Source organism: Ambystoma mexicanum, chromosome 9 (assembly GCF_040938575.1).
Source record: "Ambystoma mexicanum isolate Mex_15411 chromosome 9, UKY_AmexF1_1, whole genome shotgun sequence".
Taxonomy (NCBI): Eukaryota; Metazoa; Chordata; class Amphibia; order Caudata; family Ambystomatidae; genus Ambystoma; species Ambystoma mexicanum.
In genome coordinates, this window is record NC_090931.1 from 532,106,581 (window position 1) to 532,118,948 (window position 12,368).

The 12,368-nt window shown below is 43.9% G+C and overlaps 1 protein-coding gene across 1 annotated transcript in view; it reads left to right on the forward strand.

Annotated features, from left to right (window-relative positions):
- Positions 1-1,425: 1,425 nt before the first annotated feature.
- The window catches only part of TBX4 (T-box transcription factor 4), a 613,533-nt gene continuing 602,590 nt past the window's right edge, over positions 1,426-12,368 (forward strand). Inside the window, exon 1 of the mRNA XM_069615083.1 lies at positions 1,426-1,761. The gene's annotated coding sequence lies outside the window, so the exon portion shown is untranslated. The remainder of the gene's footprint in view (positions 1,762-12,368) is intronic.

The following is a 12,368-nucleotide window of genomic DNA, read 5'->3' on the forward strand; positions in this document are numbered from 1 at the left end:
GTATATACTTGTATGTTACCGTGCATACTATGTATAGACACGTCACACACACACACACACACACACGCGCGCGCGCGCGCGCACACCACTGTATATACTTGTATTTTACCGTGCATACTATGTATAGACACGTTACACACGCACGCACGCGAACACGCACACACACACACACGCGCGCACACACGCACACCACTGTATATACTTGTATGTTACCGTGCATAATATGTATAGACACGTTACACACGCACGCCCGCACGCGAACACACGCACACACACACACGCACACACACACCCCATGTTACCGTGAGAGAGAGAGAGGAGGGGTGGGTGCTCTGAAGTATTACAACGCATCAATACATTCCAGAGTGGGCATCAGTGCTCCTGTCGTTATGGTTGAGACCTACTTCCTGCGGGAAGAGCACTGCACCTTTCTCGCCCCCCAAGAAATACTCAGCAACTGACAGGTTTTCAGCGGCCCAAATCTGAAATACTTGTGTGCGCGTCCGCGCGTCCGCGTGCCTATATACAGAAGGACCGATATGTTTACGGTGTACATATATATAAATATATATATATGCCACGCACGCACACGCACAGAACAGCGTTCCCAGGCGCCCCAACTTGTCGACTTTCGTAGGAGAGTGCTCTGTTAATGCATTTGCTATCACGCGCTTGTGCAGAGCTTGGAGGGGGCGGGGGGGCTGGTAGTTCGCTGGAGGCCCCTGTCCTGAGGACCGTGGCTTCTCCTGAGAGGGCAACCTGGCCATTTCACGCTTAATAGGAAGTGTGTGGGGGATCAGGACCATGTACCCACACAGGAAACAGTGCTACCGCAGAGCCACTCAGACCAAGAGGGGGCCTGGGATCGCCACCTGCGCCAAACGGACACACGCTTCCTCGTGCATTCCGCATCATTCCTGGAATCCTGTCCCACGGAAAAACGAGAAAGCAAAGCAGAATAGACTCCAATAGCCTGATTCATGGAATTATCTGCGCGTAAACGCGCCATTCTGACTGAAAATCCCTGTTTGAGGTATGGGGACTTTCGGGGTTTTACGCACAAATAATTCCACGAATCAGGTGCTAAATGGATGCCAACGCAGCCCGACTGCAGCTGCTCATCCCAACGCGTTTACAAAGCAGCGCAGCAACGCAGAGTAACCCTTTCCCGCCAAAAAGTGAAACTACACCAGCCCTTAAACGCGAAGGCTCGTTTCTAATGCCGCGCTAAACAGCGCGCTTTGCTTTGCAAGGAGGCCCTTCGCCTATCAGGCCTCCCATCGCTGGCAGTTTCTGCCTTTTATGTGGACACCCACCCCCCCCTCTTCACCCCCACCCTCCATTAATAAATGTCATTACCAGAGTCCTACAGATACATGTCGTGTAGTCTCGGGCAGGTCCTTACCAGAGCCGGGGCAGGCTTCTGCTGCGTGGCGCTCCCGCTTTCTCCCCATTTCTGCCTCTTCACATATATTATAATATTCTTTTTTTTTTTTCTTTTTTTTTGCTGAAGGAAAATTGCTTCATTACGAGGCTGACCCCAGCGCGCTCCAAGCGGCTCCTGCGCCCAGGTTCTGCACCACGTGACCGGGGGAGCCAGGCTGGGATTAAAGGGTATTTTCACATTCAAGCTGATAAAAGTCCTAGGCCCGCGTCAGGGACAGGGGTTTTATAGCCCTGTCTCTCCCTGCCCGAGGCATGCCAGGGGCAACAGTCTGAAGTTTGGGGAGCACCGAAGGAGAGCACCCCCCGCCCCAACCGGTAAGATGGAGCCGTCACAGCTAACGCCTTCCGTTCACTGTCGCCTACTTTATGAAGGACGACTTTAAATGAGATTTCTGAACTTGTTTTCCAAAGTTATGACAGGGATGTATTTCTAGACCAACGTGTGTGTGTATTTGTGTGTGTATACTTGTGCTATATGTTTTTCTAGGCAATGGGTAGCGTGTCAAGAAGCCCCTACAATGTCAAACGATGTCCCTTACAAGTGACTTTACCTGAGCAGCCGCCACAACACAGTGAGAGTAATTAAGGATGTACATACACCCTCTCTGCATGTTATAGTGACACCTATTCCCCAATTATCGGCATATACGTTTATGCCAGGCAACATTGTGCACATGATATATTTCATTATATGTGTTTATGTTACTTGAAGCTGATTTATAGCGCGCACCTCGGCCATTTTCATGGTCACCAGGCGCATGTTCATATATATATATATATATATATATATATATATATATATATATATATATATATATATATATATATATATATATATATATATATATATATATATATATATATATATATATATATATATATATATATATATATATATATATATATATATATATATATATATATATATATATATTCAAACCCTCGTTCTCGTTCGCGCGCGCACACACGCGCAATCATTGCATTTCTTTCTAGAACTCTCTTGTCATCATTATATGCGTGGAGTGAGCGACTTTTGCCCGGATATTTCGGGATATGGACGAAGGCGCGCGACGGAAGCTGCTGGCTGTTGGTCGAATGATGGCGCCAATCTGCCCGCTTGTTTTGATTCGGCAGATGGGGCGACACGCAGATGCGTGCACGCATTCACGCACAGCCATGCGTTCCGGGGAGGCCTGGGTGCGCGCGTCGGCGCACAGGTGTCCCGTGGCTGCCGGGGGTGCTTCACTGAGGGCGGCTGAAGCCGAGCAGGGATCCGCAGGGGCACCGCGGCGGTGGGACCCGCCCGCCGCCCCCGGTTCTGGGCTAGCCGGAAGCACCGCACACAGGGCGACAGTGGCCCGCAGTGCCATTTTGCCGTCAGTGGGCATTACAGAGACTGTTTTTGTTTCGGATAGGGTAACTGTTAGGATTCACCGTGCTGAGAAAGGGGCGCACGAGGTCATCATTAATCTGCTCATACACTTGGGGGGCCAGCACGTCTTTTTCCAGTTACGTGTGCGTGCTGCGGGCCGGTTGCACGTGATGATGAATATTGCTAGTACATACGATGCCACCCGGCTGCACAGCACGCGCTCCTGTCCCTAGGAGCAGTGCTATGTGCCAGGTCCAAGTTTTGGAAGTGGTTTACTGTACAGACCAGCAAGGATGAGTCCGCTAAATACATGCACCAAAGGGTGTCTGCTCACCCAGGGGTGGCGCACAGCGGAGGAGTCCAACTAGGGTGGGCACCAGTGGGCAGAAGCAGCTGAGAAATACAAATCCCTGAGGCTTTGCCAGCAGCTGTTTTGCAGGCGTGTGTGGCTGGCCTGGTGCGTATTTGATGCCTGCATGTATGTGTGCGTGGGGCGGGTGTATAACATCCACGTGGGTTTTAATACTTCATTCGGATTTCCGTGATCTGTAGAAATTATGTCTTTACTGAGCGCGCACGCCCGCACGCACGCAAACGCACACACACCTCCTCCCCCCACAACACACACTATTATAGTCTACCATGGCATCGATTTTGTTCATCTGCAAAGTGCACAAACACACACACACTAGAATAGAGTCTACAATGGCATTGATTTTGTTCATCTGCAAAGTGTGCACAGTGTGTGTGTGTGTATGTGTGTTTCCCTCTTTAATAATATAATCAGCGGTAGCAACGCTCTAGTTATGGTTAAGTTGGACCCCGTAGGAAGAACACTTTTTTAATATGCTAATATATATATCACTATGAAGAAGGGGAAACATGTCAAATAGGCATGGTGGCCGTGGCAAAATATTTTTGAAAATAAGGGGGGTGAAAACTTTGTCCGGAGCATTTATTTTTTATTTTTGGAGTGCAGACTGGTAGGGCAGTCAAGTAAAACGTCAGACATCTTGCACGCACTAAATGGGCCTAATACACAAAACAAGCACTAAGTCTGGTGCACACTTAGTGTTTTTTTTTGTGAATTAGGTCCTTTTAGCTTGGTGCAACAAGTACTTTTGCAGTACAAAGTGACTTTGCTCCGCTCTGTGAATTAGACCCGGTGCAAAGTGTTTTTTTGCAGTGCAAAGTCCCTTTCCTCCGCTCTGTGAAATAGGCCTGGTGCAAAGTGCATTTTTGCAGTGCAAAGTAACTTTGCTTCGCTCTGTGAATTAGGTCTGATGCAAAGTGTATTTTTGCAGTGCAATGTCCCTTTGCTCCGCTCTGTGAATTAGGCCCGGTGCAAAGTGCATTTTTGCAGTGCAATGTCCCTTTGCTCCGCTCTGTGAATTAAGCCCGGTGCAAAGTGCATTTTTGCAGTGCAAAGTCTCTTTGCTCCGCTCTGTGAATTAGGCCTGGTGCAAAGTGTTTTTTTGCAGTGCAAAGTCACTTTGCTCCACTCTGTGAATTAGGCCCGGTGCAAAGTGCATTTTTACAGTGCAAAGTCCCTTTGCTCCGCGAATTAGGCCCAGTGCAAAGTGTATTTTTGCAGTGCAAAGTCCCTTTGCTCCACGCTAAACAGTCTGTGAATTAGGCGCTTGGTATTCGGTTATTTCTGATTTATGTTCTGTAAATAAGCACCTCGTGTACAAATGCACACGTTGGTGGTAGCACTCACGGTCGGAGGAGCCGTGCCTGATATGCCATACACTAAGTCCACGTAGAACCTTGGCAGCCCATTAGCTATGTTTTCCCCCTGCGATGAGACATGTAAATCAGAGGCAGAGGCAATAAAGCCAGGGATGGAGGCTTAAACAGCAGGAAGGATTTGAAGGGAGGCAGACACTGGCTGACCTCTGTGGCCAGACTGATTTAATGAAGGCACTAGTGCAGAAGTCTCTGGCAGTTTTCAAGTAATCGGAATCGGTACCTTTTTTTCAAAATCGAAATTTATATGAAAACACTGTTCCAAAATGTGGAGGCGAACTGATGCTCATTGGTCCTTTCATTTAACATGACCATGCTCTGTGCACATATTGGGCCTGCTTTACACAAGCGGTTTACAATGGCACAATCCCATTGAAAAACTATTAGGAAATCAGGGCCATTGTGTATTGGATTATTGTATCGTTGTTTACCTGCTGGAACATCCTGACAGCTTGTACTGACATTTTGCAAACAATCTTTGCAAAAAGGGGCAAAAAAAACCATAATAGAAAAAACAACTGCGGATGAACAAAAAACGTGTGCTTTTTGTTCCGCGGCATGTCTACTGATTTTTTAAAAGCTATTTAATTTCTTGTAGCTAATCTGTTACAGGCTTCTTGCAAGCAAATTACATATTTTTAAACTAATTGAAAAAGCACTTACACATTTGACTCAACTACCCCAGGATTTAGGAAACCGCTGTTTAATTGAGAAAATCCGCCACAAGCCAACTAACGTCTTCTGTAAGGGAGCCATTACTGAATGGAGCTTGGGCTGGCCCTGGGAGGCTCAGAGATACGTTTCAATTGGAAAAGTTGCGCCGCTCGGCGCCCCGCGCAAAGTCATATATTTCCGTAACAATACCCGTCACATTCATATTCCGCGCAGTTATTATAATGCTTATCCTGTCCTATTTGAGGCTTAGTTTTGTATGAATCATAGTCAAAAGTTTTTAAAGTACGAATATAGCAATATCCACTTGTGTGACATTTCACAGATTTTCCAAAATACGTATTTATTGCTGTCTACATGCCTCGGCGCGCTTGGCCCGGGCTGAATAACTGCCTTTGTCTGATAATATATGAGCCACTGGCACATAAAAGGTTCCCTCATTGTTCAGACAAGAATACAAAGCCATATTTTCAATTTGAGGCATTAACCTTTCTGCCCTCAAACTAAAAATAAAGAGTTGGGTTTTAGTTCATTTTTATTGAAAAATACCCACCTGACTATTCTTACATTTGGAGTTCAGGCTTTCACAACTGAGGCTAATTAAAACTTTGGGGATGTGTGAAACTGCTCTCCCCATTTCCAGCCGCAGACTCAGTGGCCCTGATTTTCAAACGAGTTTTCAATGGGAAAACACCATTGAAAAATGCAGTGTAAATTAGGCCCACACGCTTTAGTCTTGCCACCAAATACCCAGGCTTGAGACATCTCATTTTGTGACTTTTAGTAAAAAAGCGTATACGCAGTCTTGAACTACTAATCTCAGACCATGGTCCAATCAATCAACGGAGAGGGTCACCGACAAGTCATAGGTCCTTGGACTTTGTGAACACTGGGAAAATCCCATTGGAAAATGCTTTGTAAATCAGGGCTACTATGGGCACATATAGCATTGACGTAGCTGGGGCCACTAAAGGGAAATGTACTGTTGATGTGGTCTACCTCATCACCATTAATTTGTGAAAATGCAGGGCCTCATGCGTGGCACGCCTTCCTATTTTACTCCCTTACACACGGCTAAAACTCCCTGCATGGACGTGCATGTGTCTGAGCCGTTATACGACTGGCACGGCTTAGGTGATATGGTCAGGCAACTGGTATGACCAGTGCCTTCCACAAAGCGGATCTTTGATATAGCGTTGCCTGGTGTGAAGACGGCCTCAAGGTTAAACATGCACCTTTTCATTTGGGAATTGCTGGCCACAGAGAAAGTTTGGCTTACAATCTTCAAAACTACAATATGTTTTCATTGGCCCAAAAATATGCCAGTCAGGAAAGAGAACTACAGTTTTACTCCCTAAAAATCATTTTACTCTCAATTTACCAAAAGAAGGGCAGAAATGCTGTTACATCAAGAAACAACGCTACATTGTTTTAGGAGTTGAGGCACCTGCAATCATAAATCCATTAATGGCAACTCCAGAAGGGCAGGCATCACACGCTGGTGTTGTCTGATTGCCAGGCACGTGAACAATCTTCTAAGATTCATTCTGGGTAGACCCTAGTTATTGACTATGACTGTCATCACCCACCTTTACCCTTTCAATGTAATTGCCTTTGCATATGACCACACTGCATTGCCCCATGCACGCCGTGTCAAACTCTTTGGATCACACTTGACACCACGCCATATTTGCCCACTGCCGGCTGCAATACAAAATAGCAGTCCCTTCACCGACACTACATACACATGATCAGGGGTGTTGCTAGGTCTGGAAAAAACCTGGGGCTACGCTAATGCCGGGACTGTGGTTACTCTGGGCTCGCTAAGCTTTTGTTTGTAGCCCCTGAGTGTCTATCCGGGGCAACAACCAAAAGACGGGGGGCTATAGCCCTCTCAGCCCCCCCCGCCCTCCAAGCAACACCTCTACACATGATTGCATACACCTGACTCTGGGAAACTCCTGGCATGGGCATGAAAGCATTCGACACATCCTCTGGTTTAATATTCGTTCAATCGGACACATACTTAACCCAGACACGTATTCAAGGCCAGCAAGAAACACACTCAGGCAGGCATACAAGTAGGTACAACACAGTTTACACAGCTAACTACCAGCACCCCCTAGCACATCTCTGCCTGACAAAACTTTAAGCCACCAACCACTCCTGAGCATTACAGGAAAAGATACTACTACTTGCAATACCTAACCGACGGCTATCCCAGAGCATGGTATGGTCATCACAAAACCTCAGAGCTATGTGGGAACACACATGCTAGACAGCTAATGCACTACAGTGCCACACCAATGGAACAAGAGTGCTGTACTAGTACTGGTGACATGACGTAATATAGTTTATATGTCAGACCCCAACATCTGGTTCATGCCATTTGATGTCTGTGCTTTGGCTCCGGTTGTGGACTGTGCGAACTGTAGTAAGAAACCAAGCAATAGCAGGGAAGTATAACAAATGGATATGCCCATGGTTGTCAAGAAATACACAAACTTGGATGTTGAAAACAGAGTTATTACCCAAATTGGTCAGATAAAAATTGTTGTATAAAAAGTTGGACCCAATTTGGTTAATTCGATTTAACGGAAACCCAAAATACTGAATATGACGAGCAGGAGTTGTGGGGGCGACCCCCCGCTCCCCATGTTTGGTATTATGGGTTTAGGGGGCTGGAGGGGTGACCGCTGCTTTTTTGACAATGGAAGCGGGGTTTCCCCCCCAAAAAAAACAGCAACAAAAAAAATTAAAAGGGGACCCTATGGCGTCAGATCCGACCCACGTTACAGGGATGGAACTGACGTCGCAGGGGTATAGGAGAAGCGGCTGTGGCGCCCAGTGAAAAGTTAAGTAGGGGGGGGTTGAGGTTTTATTTAGGGTATAAAATGTGGGTTATTTTGCTGAAGTACAAACAGAATTGCGCCGAAATCGACTATGGTCAATTCCGCCGTGATTCTTTTGACTTCGGTAAATCAACCGAAATCCGCAAACGGATGCATGCGAAGGACAAAATATGCACATTCCATTGATCCCTAAAAATCTGGACCAGGGTGCTTCATGGCTGGTTGCAATACTGTACAGAAGAGCACTTTCCAGTCTACGGAATAGCAGCAACCTACAAGTGACCGTAAAATGATATAACACAACAAAGAAAAACGTGGTGATGTCATAGGCTAACCTGTATTTTTGTCTGCTAGTTTTCAAGACCATAGAAGCCACTCCCTCTGGTAACCTGCCTCTGTAAGATAGGTCCTAGCTATCATTTCCTATTTTCCTGTCCTTTCCATTATAATCTATGAAACAGTTGGTCTTCAAGAATAACAACGTAAGAACTGTCTCTGAAGCACGAGAGCGTATTTCCACTTGAATGTCACCCGTGCAATGTGCAATGTGCAGCCACGAAGTATGTTCATCAAACCGAATGCAACAGAACAACACAGAGAATCATATGTGACTGGGACTGAGGAAAGTGATGAGATTCAGCATATAGTTATAATATGACAATCACCCCAGCGACGCAGGGTGGGCATGGCTGGGAACGGCCCCCAGCGCTCAGGCCTCAGTGAGCATTATAGGCCGTTACTGCCCATGTCCAGCACCCCCAACAAGGGGGCGATAGCCATTCACACCCCGCAGTTCATCCAGAGTGCGAATGGTTGATTTTTTTTTTCGGAGGTGGGCACCGTTCATATTGCGCATGCACATTTTCCCGGAAAAAAAAGAAGAAAAAAACATGGACAGAGCCATAGCCAAAGGGACTTAGTCCTTTTTCCATTTCTATGGTGGCGACCGCCGGTGGGAGGAGAGCCTGGACCAGAGCCCAAAGCTATGGTCCGCAAGGTAAGTAGGGAGGTAGGGAGAAGGTGGGGAATGGGTAAGATTTGTTTCTGTGGGTGCGGGCTGGGGAAGCAACAGGGAGACGCTCCTTGTTGCCTCTCCACAATGAAGATGGTGCCACCATGGAAGGGTCTCGGGTGGCTGGAAACAGCGGGTGGTGTACAGTGCATTCTCAGACGGAGTTCCAGCCACCTGATTAGCTGGGCACCCTTCCCCGGGTGCAAATAATCTTTATTTATATGTATTTTATGTATGTCTTTTTAATGTATTTTATGGATACTTATGTCAAAAATAATGATAAACATTAAATGGATCAACTCAGACAGATCGATAAAAAAAAAGTATGTACTATTTCTTTGGCTAATCGGTACTCCAACAACCTTCTGAAACAATACTATGAAGCCTGATTATACGTGACATAGGTGTTATCTTCTTGCCTTACAGTTTAGCCCAATTACTTGCAAGCCCAACAGACGAATTGGCGCCATGACTGCATTCATTTCCAATTGGTTGTCAACTTGGCTGTGCCGTGAACATTTGCCCCTTGTGTTTTTAAATACCTTTAATTAGATATTGTTTTAAGCAACATAAATATTGAAATGTAAAGATTTTTTTATTTGTATAAGGGGCTCATTTTAAAATGACATCTGTTCCTATTGATTCCTCATCAGTCATAATCTGCAATGGCTGATATAGAAGATCCCGTCCTACGAAGCAATGTTGCGTGTGGGCCTTTTCTGGCTAACACGTGTTTTGACGTTGCAAGCAATGTAATGCTGAACATTCGAGACTAAGATGCCGTTTTTATATTGCACGTAATTAAATGGTGATTACAAACAATTAAGAAACAATTAAGATAGCGGATGTGTACAGCGTGGAATGACTTCATACGCATGGGCTGCTGCTCCCTTAATTGTTGGTCTGTATGGAATATTCGTGACAGTGTTTCGTTTTTTATTTTGTAAGGGAAACCACTATACATGTAAACCTAGAGTGGATATTGCAGTATGTGTGAGTGTCATGGCCAATTGTTATCCTCTTTTGTCTTGCCTTATTTTATATATTAACTCTCTTCGAGCCAAGCTACATTCTCCAAAGGATTTGATTCCTCTCTTAACTTTGGATCCTATTTGAGGAACCATGTTTAGTAAATAGGTGAGCTTTATGATCAAGGATAATTTCATTCCTTTTTGCAATAATTGGATAAATAACATTACCTGGATCTTGCTGTTATAGTTTTGATTTGTTTAGTTCTATTGCAGAATATCCTTTGGCAGAACACCACTTTGGATCTTAACAGATGCAAAATGAGGAAATGTCCTCTACCTTTTCACAAAATCTCATTAGTGGTCTTGCAGTGAGTTTCATATGATTTATACAAAGGCCACTTTCGATTTCATTTTTACAGAAAGATTATTAAAATAACTGTACCTTACCTATTCTCCACAGATCTACTATTTGCTCTTGGGCTTTTCATTTTTTGGGGCTAATATGACGTACACCCGAAATATCAGTAAGTTAACTCTTATCATTTAGTGAATTAGGGGACAGCAACGCTAAATGATTTATTATTTTTCATGTAATTAATTTATGCTTGCATATTTTTTGTTTTTATATACACATTCAGAAAGGTTGCTATTGGTCCACCAGAAGTTCATATTGCATGGATATTTTTCCCTGATGAAGGTGTTTAAATTAAGAAATGTAGAAACATTGCATGTTGAACGTTGGTACGTCGCACGTCGACCTCACCAGCAATATGATGGTGTGATTCTTCTTAATTTATTCTGTGGTTAATGTATTTTTATTTTATGTTTATTAAGAACTGTGAATGGTTAACATGTTTTCTATTTTTGTTTCTTGAATGTGTGATTGATTTACCTATTTTTCCTTATTTAGTCCATATATTATTGTCACTTGATTATTACAAACATTTTGTAGTTTTGTATTAATATGTGTATATGTCACCCCCTGGTAATTTATGTTTTTCATAACACAGTAAACAATGTTTCTTGATTTAAATGATGACATGAAGAGAGTATTGAAATAGTTTATATTCAATTTTTATTGTGCACATATATTGCAGTTGGAGCATTTTTATTGTTGATACTTCTAGTATAACACAGACGATCATAAAATAGAACAATCTTAGCTTGAATAGAACAATACCAAGACACCAGAAGGCTGTGTAATTGGCAAAGGTGCACTTTACAAATCCCAATGAGCACAAAATAACCTCATAGATTAACACTACATAGAACAACAGAGTGTACAATAAAATGGGATTATGAGATAGTTTACTAGATGCATCCCATTGCATAGCCGACTAGATGGGTTAGTATATGGGTTGGTGACTTGTGGGCCTATGAGTGGCTGGATGGATTAGAACATGAATGGCTTGTCTATAGTGGAGGTGTTGGAGGGAATGATGGCTAGTGAAACGGCTGGATACATAGCTATACAAGTCAGAGCACTGGCGGGCCTTCGAGAGATCATTGTGAGCATATATGGAAAGATAGCGGCTTAGAATGAGAGAGATAGATGCGCAGAGTGTGAGATAGCCAAAACACCCTGGATCCTCAGAGGAACATCAGCTTTGACAATAAAAGTACTGGAAACCATTGTGAGTCTTTTCTGAGATTTGTAGAATTGTCTTAAATGTAACACTTGGGAGACTATGCATTTGGGGCATGACACACTGGAGTAGCAACATTGAAAAGAAGGTCTAACACATTCTCCCCAGAACCAGTGTTGACATGAGCAAGTCCATTAAACAAAATGTGGTGTATTGTCTATCTTTGATTCACAATCTCGGCATTGTGAATACTCAAATTCACATCTTTTATGTCAATTGTATTTGTGGATCTGGTGCCGGTGGAATACAATCTTTGTATATTGCTCTGGTGCTTCATCATTTAGCCACTGTGCTTGCTTAAAAAATTTCTCTCCCACTTAGTTACATTTCTTCTACTGGTTTCGTATTGTAGGAATTTTAGAGCTTTGACGGTATTAAATGAACCTATAATCTGAAGGTGCTTGGTATTTTTATAGTACCAGTGAAAACGACATGCTAAGAAAATGTGTTGAGTGGCTTCATCCACCTCTTGTTTGGGGGTCATCAAGGAGTATATACATATAACTAAAAAGATATTTATTTTGTATAGACTTTTACTTAATTGCCTGTTTTTAGATGTAGGTGTAGATAGCTTTCAATTTCTGGGAGGGATTTCTTGTTTTTATGAAAAATAGTTTTAGAATGTCTGTACTTTGTAATATTTCATAC